Genomic DNA, 10,082 nt, shown 5'->3' on the forward strand with positions numbered 1-10,082 from the left:
TTGTAGAGTACACTTGAGTATCTGTTTTCCTAAGTATGTATCTTTTGGTGTCCTAGTATCGGGTTAAGTCTTCATGGTATGAACTTGGCTTATATGGAAACGATACACGGTTGGAATCGGTGTTGAGAAGGTAATAATAATATAAAAACTGGAAAGGGGTGACGGAATGACAATGGTATCATCATGGTTCACATACGTACAATTTACATCTCTTTGTCTATGTTACATGTACCTATTTTCCCTAAATTACGTGAATATGATGGTTGTTTTACTTACATTACCGGCGTGTCGTAATTGTCACGCGATGTGATATATGTTCTAGGTTTGTTGTTTCTTTGCGCACTTATGAGTTTGGTTTGATGGGTGGAATGAACTTCGGGGACGAAGTTCCTTTTTAGAGGGGTGGATAACATCGCGGTAAAAGTCCTAACAAGTTGGCAGATTTGTTCTATGTTTCACCTTTGTTTTTACTTTCAAGTCTCTAAGTTGCCACAAAACTTATGTAATATGCACTTTTGAAGTTGTCATCCCATAACTTAATTGGGTTAAGATATCAACTTTGCTATTTAATTAGCTTGGTGGTTGCATACAGTAGTAGTATAGTGATTCTATGGTTGACAAAACTATGTCAAGAGATGATTATAACCTAGTGTCGTACGCGTCTTAAACTTACTTGGTGTTAGTCATCGTGGGAGTGGTGGGTCTTTCCTTAGGTGCCTTGTCTTGTCGTTTTGGGAGGTGTGGGATGAACTTCAGGGACGAAATTCCTTTTAAAGGGGAAAGATTATAATAACCACCCTGTTTAAGGACCTGTTGACTGACCGTTTGACCAAAAGAGACCCGTAGCAAGGGATATGGGAGAGGTTAGGAGACCTACGTTACTGGTTGCTTGACCTAGTGAAGGTTACTCGGCCGAGTAGTAAGAATACTCGACCGAGTAGGGCTTACTCGGCCAAGTATGTCTATACTCGACCGAGTATCACGTCTGTTAACGCGTTATTATAAAACGCGAGATCGTAAACCTTATTTCATTTTCGACGGTTCCTTTATCTTTCTAATCTTAATCTCTCTCTCTCTCTCTCTCTCTCTCTCTCTCTCTCTCTCTCTCTCTCTCTCTCTCTCTCTCTCTCTCTCTCTCTCTCTCTCTCTCTCTCTCTCTCTCTCTCTCCCTCTCTCTCTCTCTCTCTCTCTCTCTCTCTCTCTCTCTCTCTCTCTCTCTCTCCCATTTATCTCCCATCACTCTACCCCTTCCCTTGACCTAGACACTAACCCAGGAAGGGAGATGGTTCATGCTTGTAGTCATCGAGCCGGGTTGTCACCGTTGCCGACATCGGTCCGCTCTCAAGGTGAGTTTATGTTCCGTCGTCATCTTTTAGTAACTCTCGAATAGTTTAGTAATAGGATGTCATTACTTGTAGGATTCATCTCGGAGTCTTGCTTGACTAGTTGTTAGATGCACTTTCATGGAATAGCGAAAAAGGTAGGTTTCCCTACTCAGTTGATTGCGTAATTAATTTAAGATTGATGATTGTGATTTAATCGATATGATAATATTGTTGTTGATTGTATTCTGGAGTATTGGAGTTGAGATGTATTAACGATGATTGCGAGGTGCGTCCTCAGCTGAGTGGAGTCACTTGCGGGAGTGGCTTCACGCCCTTGATTCGCCCTTTGTGGAACCCGCCACAAGAGGGGATGTGCACATTAAGGAACATAGCTTATCGCTCGTTGTGATGAGCGGGGCTTAGGTGGGCAAGGCTGCGGTCCCCCACCGGCGGTGAGGATTATTTGTCGAGGCAGCAGGGCTACACACTTAAGTGTGTAGTCAGTTATGAGATGGGATGGTGAGATGGAGATGATTGTGGAACAATTGCTTTTGATATTATTGTATTGCTTAGCTTGATTATACATTGAACTGACCCTGTGTTGTATTTTCAAAAATGTGATGATCCATTCGGGGATGGTGAACAGTTGGTTTAGCAGGTACAGCTAGCCTTGGTGCTTGGGGGACATGGAAGTTAACTGAGTCATCACGCTATCGATATAGATGTCGCTGTCACTCACGTCTAATAGTCCTTCCAGTTGTATCTGTTGTAACTCTCTTACGTTGGTTATAATGTAAAGCATAAAGTTATTTAATAAATGTTCTGTTATTGTTTATTTGATCATCTTTATATACTGGGGTGGTCCTTGGTAAGGCACTTTGGTGTATGAGGGTGCTACAATAAATATAGCAAATATTTTCATATATAAGTTTCTAAGTAAAAGTATTTTGATTTTGAGTTTATGGTAATTTAGATAATACTCTGTAATACAATATTAAATAGATCGTTGTAACATGCGTCGATGAATAATCTTAAACGGTGTTTCAATTTTCAAATTTGATAATAGAGCTCCGTCACATATAATCCATTCTATCCGTTAAATATATATCACGGGTCATAGGTCACGGGTCACGGCCCACGGATCATGGGTCTCGCCTGGGTAACGAGTTCGGATTAGAATTTCAAACTTGATAATATAGCTCTCTTACATCTAATCCATTCTACCCATTAAATATATATCACCCGTATGTCACGGGTTACAGGTCACGGGTCTCGCCTAGGTAACGAGTTAGGATTAGAATTTCGGGTTAGAGTCCAGATATATAAATATTTTACACCAACATAAGGATGTGAAAAAAATTCAATAGTCACAAATCATATCAAATAGTGTAGATTCTAGATTTGTAATAATTAATATAAAAAGGTGAAATTTCCAAATCATCATATAATTCTCTAATGCAATTGCCAATCTTGCTGATGTGTTATCTCAAAGTTTAATCTCGGTTTGATGTGGCAGAAATATAAGAGAGGTTAAAATGAATGGACAAAAAAAAAAACTAACTGAGATATGAGAGGAGGAAAAAGCTTAAGATATGTTATATTTAATAGAATATTCCATTTTATATTTTATACTAATTTAATAGAAATAGAAACAAAATATATGTTGCTTAAATCACAGAGATTTCTTCTAAGTTAGTTTAATTTATTACGTAACATAATTTTCCTTGATTAGCTATAAATTAGGAAATTTAGGATTGCAATTACGTGCTTCTAAGATTATACAATATGATAATGATAATTTAGTAATATTTAGAAATTATCTTTTTGATCATTCCCACAAAATAATCGACCCAAAATACCATAAGAGATAAAAATTATCTTTAGAAGATATCCAAAGAAATGCCCTATAAAATTCAATATAAATAGGTACGAAATAAAATTAATTAGTCAAAAATAAAATTAATTACTAGTACAATAATCATAAACACCATGATTTGTCTACATCAAGGTACGAAAACTCAATGAGACCGATTATTTGAGCAACGAACATGCATCAGAGATGATACTCGCCGACGATCAATATTCTATCCGAAGAGAAATATAAATGGTAGCAGACAACCGATCATGTTTTTCGCTTCTGGGTTTCAATATTCTTATGTTTGTGAAGCTGGGGATGGTAGTTAGATAAGTGTTTTTTTTTTTGGGTTTTGCTACTCCTATGTTGTTCGGTTCTTCGCATATGGGTTTTTTCTTAATTTATTTACCAACTTTAATGTTTTTTTTACTGCAGGTATTTGTTTGATGCATAGTAGTAAAAGAGTTACCTTTTTGTGCAATAATGTTTCATAAAATAATGAGGTCTCATGCAATATGTTATTTGATATATGTCAATCTTTCAGTAAATAAAACAAACTTAAGTTTTTAACCTAACTTTTTTGATTTTGGATTATTTCTTTATCAACCAAGTCTTTTTATGTTATGGGGAGTTAAATAGGTACAAACTATGAATAAAAATAATTACACTTATTAAGAAAATAACAATTAAATTAAAGGGTTGGTTTGGCGCAATGTAAATTAACTAAAAGAATTAAACAAGCGCACAACAAAATATAAAAGAGTAGTCTCTAGCTCTGGAAGTTCAGCGAGACCGTCTCTTGGAAGTTTAGTTGCTCGAGATGCAGGGTTCATGTCAACTCAAAGTGTTTAGGCTAAACTTTTAGTATATATAAAGTATTAAAAGTTGAAATAGTTTGACATTAATTTAAAACCAACCTAAACTCTTAATATGTAGAATTGAATATTTTGTGTTTCGATAATGAGCAGAGTATCTTCACCATGATTAATGATACTTAAGCAAAATTTTAAAAGCAGGCCCGTGAATTTCACGGGTTTAAACCTAATTTGGAACTAATGCAAACTGAATTATTCTTAAAATAAATCTAACGAGCTAAGAAATGTGAAACTAAAGGGCTAAAAAATATTTGTAACTTCTATTAATGTCGAGAAAACAAAAAATTACTTCAACAACAAAAAAAGAGAAAATGACTTGAAAATGAAAATAAAAAGATATAAAAGTATTTTCTTGAAAAAAATAATCATGATGTATACTACTGGCAATAGAGTGAAAATAGACAAAATATTATTATTTCCATATTAATAGCAATATACCAATAATATGTATGACAATCATACTTATCCGAACGTCTAGCGTTCCAATTTATAGCGAGAGAAAAATATTCTAGTGAGAGAAAAGTATCGAATTTCGAATTCTTGAGCCTATTGTCGGTCTCCCGTCGGAGGCACTCATTCGACCACTGCCTTAACCACCGTTGATCACATAGGTGATAGCCCCGTCTGCACCCCTCCACCATCTAAATTAAATGCAAAAAGGAAAATGATGCATATCGAAGAATTTCTCGTTAATTCATCGAATGCTGTTGTTTCGAAAGATCCACCATCGAGTCAACCTCCTATTGGCTCTCACAAAACACAACCGAAATCCGCACTCGTGTCATACAAAGAGATGGTTCAGGGATTTGTCTCCAGTGATAATTCATTTGAGGATATGTCCTTGGACGATATTGATATTGATTAAGAGGACAATGACGAGGATGGAGAAGAAGAGGGCGAAGCACTATGTCCACGCATCTGTCTCACAAAGAAGGAGAAAGCTTTCATTCAAAAACCATGACGCCATTCCCTTATTATCAAAATGTTCGATAAAAAAATTGGGTACATTGGCTTGATGAGGAAATTGCAAGCGAAATGGTCAATCAAAGGCAAGCTTACCTTGACTGATCTTACGCGAAATTATTATGTCGCTAGATTCTCCTCTAAATAGGATTATGAATTCGTTCTAACTCAAGGCCCTTGGATGATTGACGTCCATTATTTGACAATCAGAAAATGGATTCCAAACTTCGTTTCATCCGAAGACAATATCAAACATTTGACAGCCTAGGTTCGTATTCCAAATCTACCTGTCGAGTACTTCAATGAGATGTTTTAAAAAAGATAGGTTCGAAAATTGGAAAATTCATTCGCATCGATAAGAATACATCATTGGCTGAACGAGGTCAGTTCACTAGACTAAGTGTTGAAGTTGACATCTCAAAACCATTACTCTCAAAATTTCGCTTAAATGGTAAAGTCTATTGTGTACAATACGAAGGCCTAAAAACGATATGTTTCAAGTGCGGGAAACGAGGTCTTTTGATAGATCAATGTCCTAAGAATTTATCGACTAACTCTAGTATGGAGCTCGAAGGCACCACGACACAGCCAGTTGTTCTTACTTCTAAATCACGCGAGGATTCGATTCAAGCTGGTCTCCGTTCTAAGGAGAAGGATAATTTTGGCGATTGGATGCTAGTAAAAAAAAAACTCACGCAGAAAGCCCGAGGCTATCCCTGGTAAGCAAGCTTCGAATATTAATGCCGAAAATACGGTGTTCAATTTCGGACAAAACTCAAATAGCGCGGGATCGAGGTTCAATATTTTAGCAAATAATCAAGCGATCTCCGGTTTCCCGAATACCTCGAGTGAGTCCCTTATTATTGGCTTGAATAATAATAATAATAATAATAATAATAGTAATAATAATAATAATAATAATAATAATATTAATAATAATAATAATAATAATAATAATAATAATAATAATAATAATAATAATAATAATAATAATACTCCACAAAATAATGCTCAATCTTCCAAAAACAATCACAGAATATTATCTTTGAATAAGAAAACAAATAAACTGATCTCAAACAATCCTCCCTAAAAACATTACACCAAATATATCCAAAAATCTAAAATTACTCAAGCAAATATTTCCACTAATATTCTTAAAAATAATTTCTCAACCCTACAAGATATTACCAATAATTCTATTGTCACAAGAAAATCAAATACTGAAGCACAACAGGTTATTTCGAAAAACTCTGACATTGAAGACATAGTACCCTTGCCTAGCTCTAACCAAATTCAACCAAACAACGAACCCCCATCCGTACTTCTCCTATCTCGACCGCCCACTGCCTCAACCCCGGTGCCTCTCGAAAACCCACACACAGTAGTGATACCCCCCGTCTCAGCAACTGAAGGTATCGACCTGACCGGAGATGCCCGCTCCCTATATGGGGGTGATGATTTCGGAGTGCCTGATAATGGATGCCAAAATTGAGCTAATGAAGGACAATCCTTCGAATCCAGCGATAGAATTGTTGATACCATGGAGTATTGATAAAATCCTTAAACTTGTAAGTCATGCTTATCTATCATCTCTTGATTATTTACCTAATCATATGAGTACACTGATCCCTAACCTATGCCCTAACCAATCCCATATCACTTTTATGGTATGGAATGTACAAGGTACCGGTAGAAAAAATAAAATCAGCGCTATTAAGGAAGTAGTACGAACTTATAAGCCCTCTATTCTTACACTCGTCGAGACGCACAGGGGGAGAGCATGCTATTAAGCCGGGAAATTTACTAGGATACGATGGTCATTCATGGGTTAATGCAATTGGTTTTAGCAGTGGTATTTGGTTGTATTGGAAAACGGACATCGTGACTGTTAATCCGGTTATGGAACACACAATTTATTACCGTTGAAATTGCTCAAAATGGATAATATCCTTGGTTTTTCAACGTTGTTTATGCAAGTCCGGACCCGTAAAATAGACGAGAACTATGGTCAAAACTGGAGAATTTTGCTCGAATGAATAATCTCCCTTAGCTGCTTTCAGGGGATTTTAATGAAACAAGGTCACTAAATGAGCGACATGGTGGTGACCAAAATATGGCTCGTAGATGTGAGAAATTTAACAATTGGATCAAAAATTGCGAATTAATTGAGCTCGTGTTTACTGACCCTTCACACACTGGGCTCGGGGTAATTCGATTGACACGAAACAAAGGGAAAGACTTGATAGGGCATTATGCAATTCTGATTGGGGTACGATGTTTGAGGAAGTAATGGTCTGTCATCTTCCTGCCATTCAGTCCGACCATTGTCCCCTCTTAATCTCACCCAATGGGTTTGCACCATTGGCAGCCGTTAATCGTCCCATTTGCTTTCAGGCATATTGGATGACTCACGAAAATTTTAAAGAATTTTTGAAATTATTTGGCCTTCAGACGATATTTTCCCTACTAGACTTGGTACTCTCTCAACTAAAGTTCAAGAATGGAATCAACAAGTATTTGGCAACATTTTTAGGCAAAAAAAGAGTTGATGGCTCGCATAGAAGGATGTCAACGAGAACTATCAGTGAAGCGAATTACCTATCTTATTAAATTGGAAGCGAGGCTTCGTAAAGAACTCGATGATGTCCTAGCCCGTGAGGAACTTTTATGGTTCCAAAAATTACTCTTGGATTTTATTAAAGATGGCGACCGAAACACATCCTATTTCCATGTTAGCACCTTAGTTCGGAGATGGCAAAACTGTATAAATTCTTTGAAAAAGGAAGATGGGGGAACGGACGATGAACCGCAAGAAATAAAAAGAATTGTGGTGGGGTATTTTAAAATCTTATACACTGAAGAGCAGCTCACGTACGTTGAAGACAAGCTTCTTTGGGACTTATTTTAGGATTTTACTAATGACGATTGGAAATGGTTAATTAGATAGTTTAACATTGCTGAGATTGAACGAGTCATTAATCATATGGGTGCTTTAAAGGCGCCAGGTCTAGACGGTTTTTCAAGCTCTTTTTAACCAAAAAAACTGGGGGCTCGTAGTAGCGTCTCTTTGCAATATGGTAATTAAAGCTTTAGAGGGTAAAGGTATGCCAGAGGGTCTCAATGATATACATTTAGTTCTCATAACCAAGGTAAATACTCCAAAAACTATCTCTCAATTCCGCCCTATCAACTTGTATAATGTTGCCTATAAAATAATTAGTAATACTCTAGCTAATCAGATCAGGAAAGTCTTGCCGGATCTTATATCTGAGACCCAAAGTTTGTCTCGGGAAGATAAATTATAGATAATATTGTTGTATTCCAAGAATCTATTTATTCTATGAGAAAAAAAAGGTAAACATGGATTCATGGCAATTAAAAATGACTTGGAAAAGGCATACGATCGTGTAAGATGGAGCTTTATTCGAGATACTTTGAGTGATATGCGATTCCCATGCCTTCTAATAGACGTTGTGATGGAATGTGTTTCAACACAAATGCAAAATTTATGGAATGGGGAACCGACTGAGCAATTTTCCCCAACTTGAGCTGTAAGACAAGGCGATCCATTATCGTCTTATTTGTTCGTTATGTGCTTAGATAAATTACAACAGTCTATCGACCTTGAAGTTTGAGATAATAATTGGAGACTTATCGTTCTTGGTCGTAATGGGCCGTCTATTACCAATCTGTTCTTTGCAGATGATATGGTCTTATTTGGGGAAGCTACTAAGGACCAGGCACAGTCATGCGATATGTTCTAGATAATTTTTTTCAAGCTTCAGGTGAAAAAATTAGTGAAGCCAAATCGCGTGTTTTCTTCTCCGGCAATACAGATGAAGCAACTCGTACTAATGTTAGTCGGGTCCTAGGATTCGAGGAAACAACTAATCTTGGTACTTATCTTGCTATGCCCACAATTAATGGACGTGTAACTCGTCATACCGTTGTGCATTTAAAAGAGAAAATCAATAAAAGATTAGTGGGTTCGTCCACTAAAAAATTTTCGCTAGCAAGAAGGGGGACACTGGTCAAATCGAGCTTGTCAACAATAGCTAATTATAGCATGCAAATTGCAAAAATTTCGCGGACAGTTTGCGACACCATTGACAGAAAATCTCGTCGTTTCTTATGAGGTGGAGATGAAAATAAAAAATCAGTACATCTCATTAACTAGAGACGATTTAACAGCCGAAATCTCAAGGCGGATTAGGTATAGTATTAGCCAGGCAAGCTAATGCGACATTTCTAACCAAATTCGGGTGAAGAGTATTAGCTGAACCTCATAGCTTATGGTCGCGTGTTCTTCGTGCAAAGTATTGTAATAATAGATGCGACATTGATATTTTTCAGCCCAAAAATAATATGTCTAATGTCTGGGCTGGAATATCGTCACAAGCCCGGACGATAGTAAGGAGTACGACCACTGCAGTGGGAAATAGAAGACGAGCTTTATTTTGGGATCATGCTTGGGTGGATGGGTGTAGATACCCAGTATCTGCACCTTAAAAAAAAATACCCGATGATGATCAGACTACAACATGTTCTTAACATGCGTGCGTGGATTGGTTATATATGAGACGGTTTAATGCATTACTCGGATATGAAAAATGATTTTAAAAACGGTTTTCAAACTTCATTTGTATTAAAACAACACTATTTAGAGTTAAAACCGTATTCGGACCCAAAACCGACCAAGAAACCTGCAACCCGAGTCAATCTGAGTCAACCTGAGTCTCGAATGTCAAAATAATGCCATGAATGGCTTTGTCACGTCATTTGCATTAAAACAATACTAATTAGAGTCAAAACCGACATCGGGCCAAAAACCGACTCAAAATTCAATCCCGACTCAACACGAATAAAACCCGAGTCAAGCACAAAATGCCACCCCAAATAACACCCAAATACCATCTTATTAGATGACCATATTGTTACACGACATCCTATTTGAATATCACAAATCAAACCATCCAAATAATAGATAGATCAAAGGCCACGTCAAAATTGAAAAGGACAAGACAGCCCATTGGGGAACTAAGTTGCTCGCGCCTCTTTAGGCTT

Source organism: Silene latifolia, chromosome 10 (genome assembly GCF_048544455.1).
Source record: "Silene latifolia isolate original U9 population chromosome 10, ASM4854445v1, whole genome shotgun sequence".
NCBI lineage: Eukaryota > Viridiplantae > Streptophyta > Magnoliopsida > Caryophyllales > Caryophyllaceae > Silene > Silene latifolia.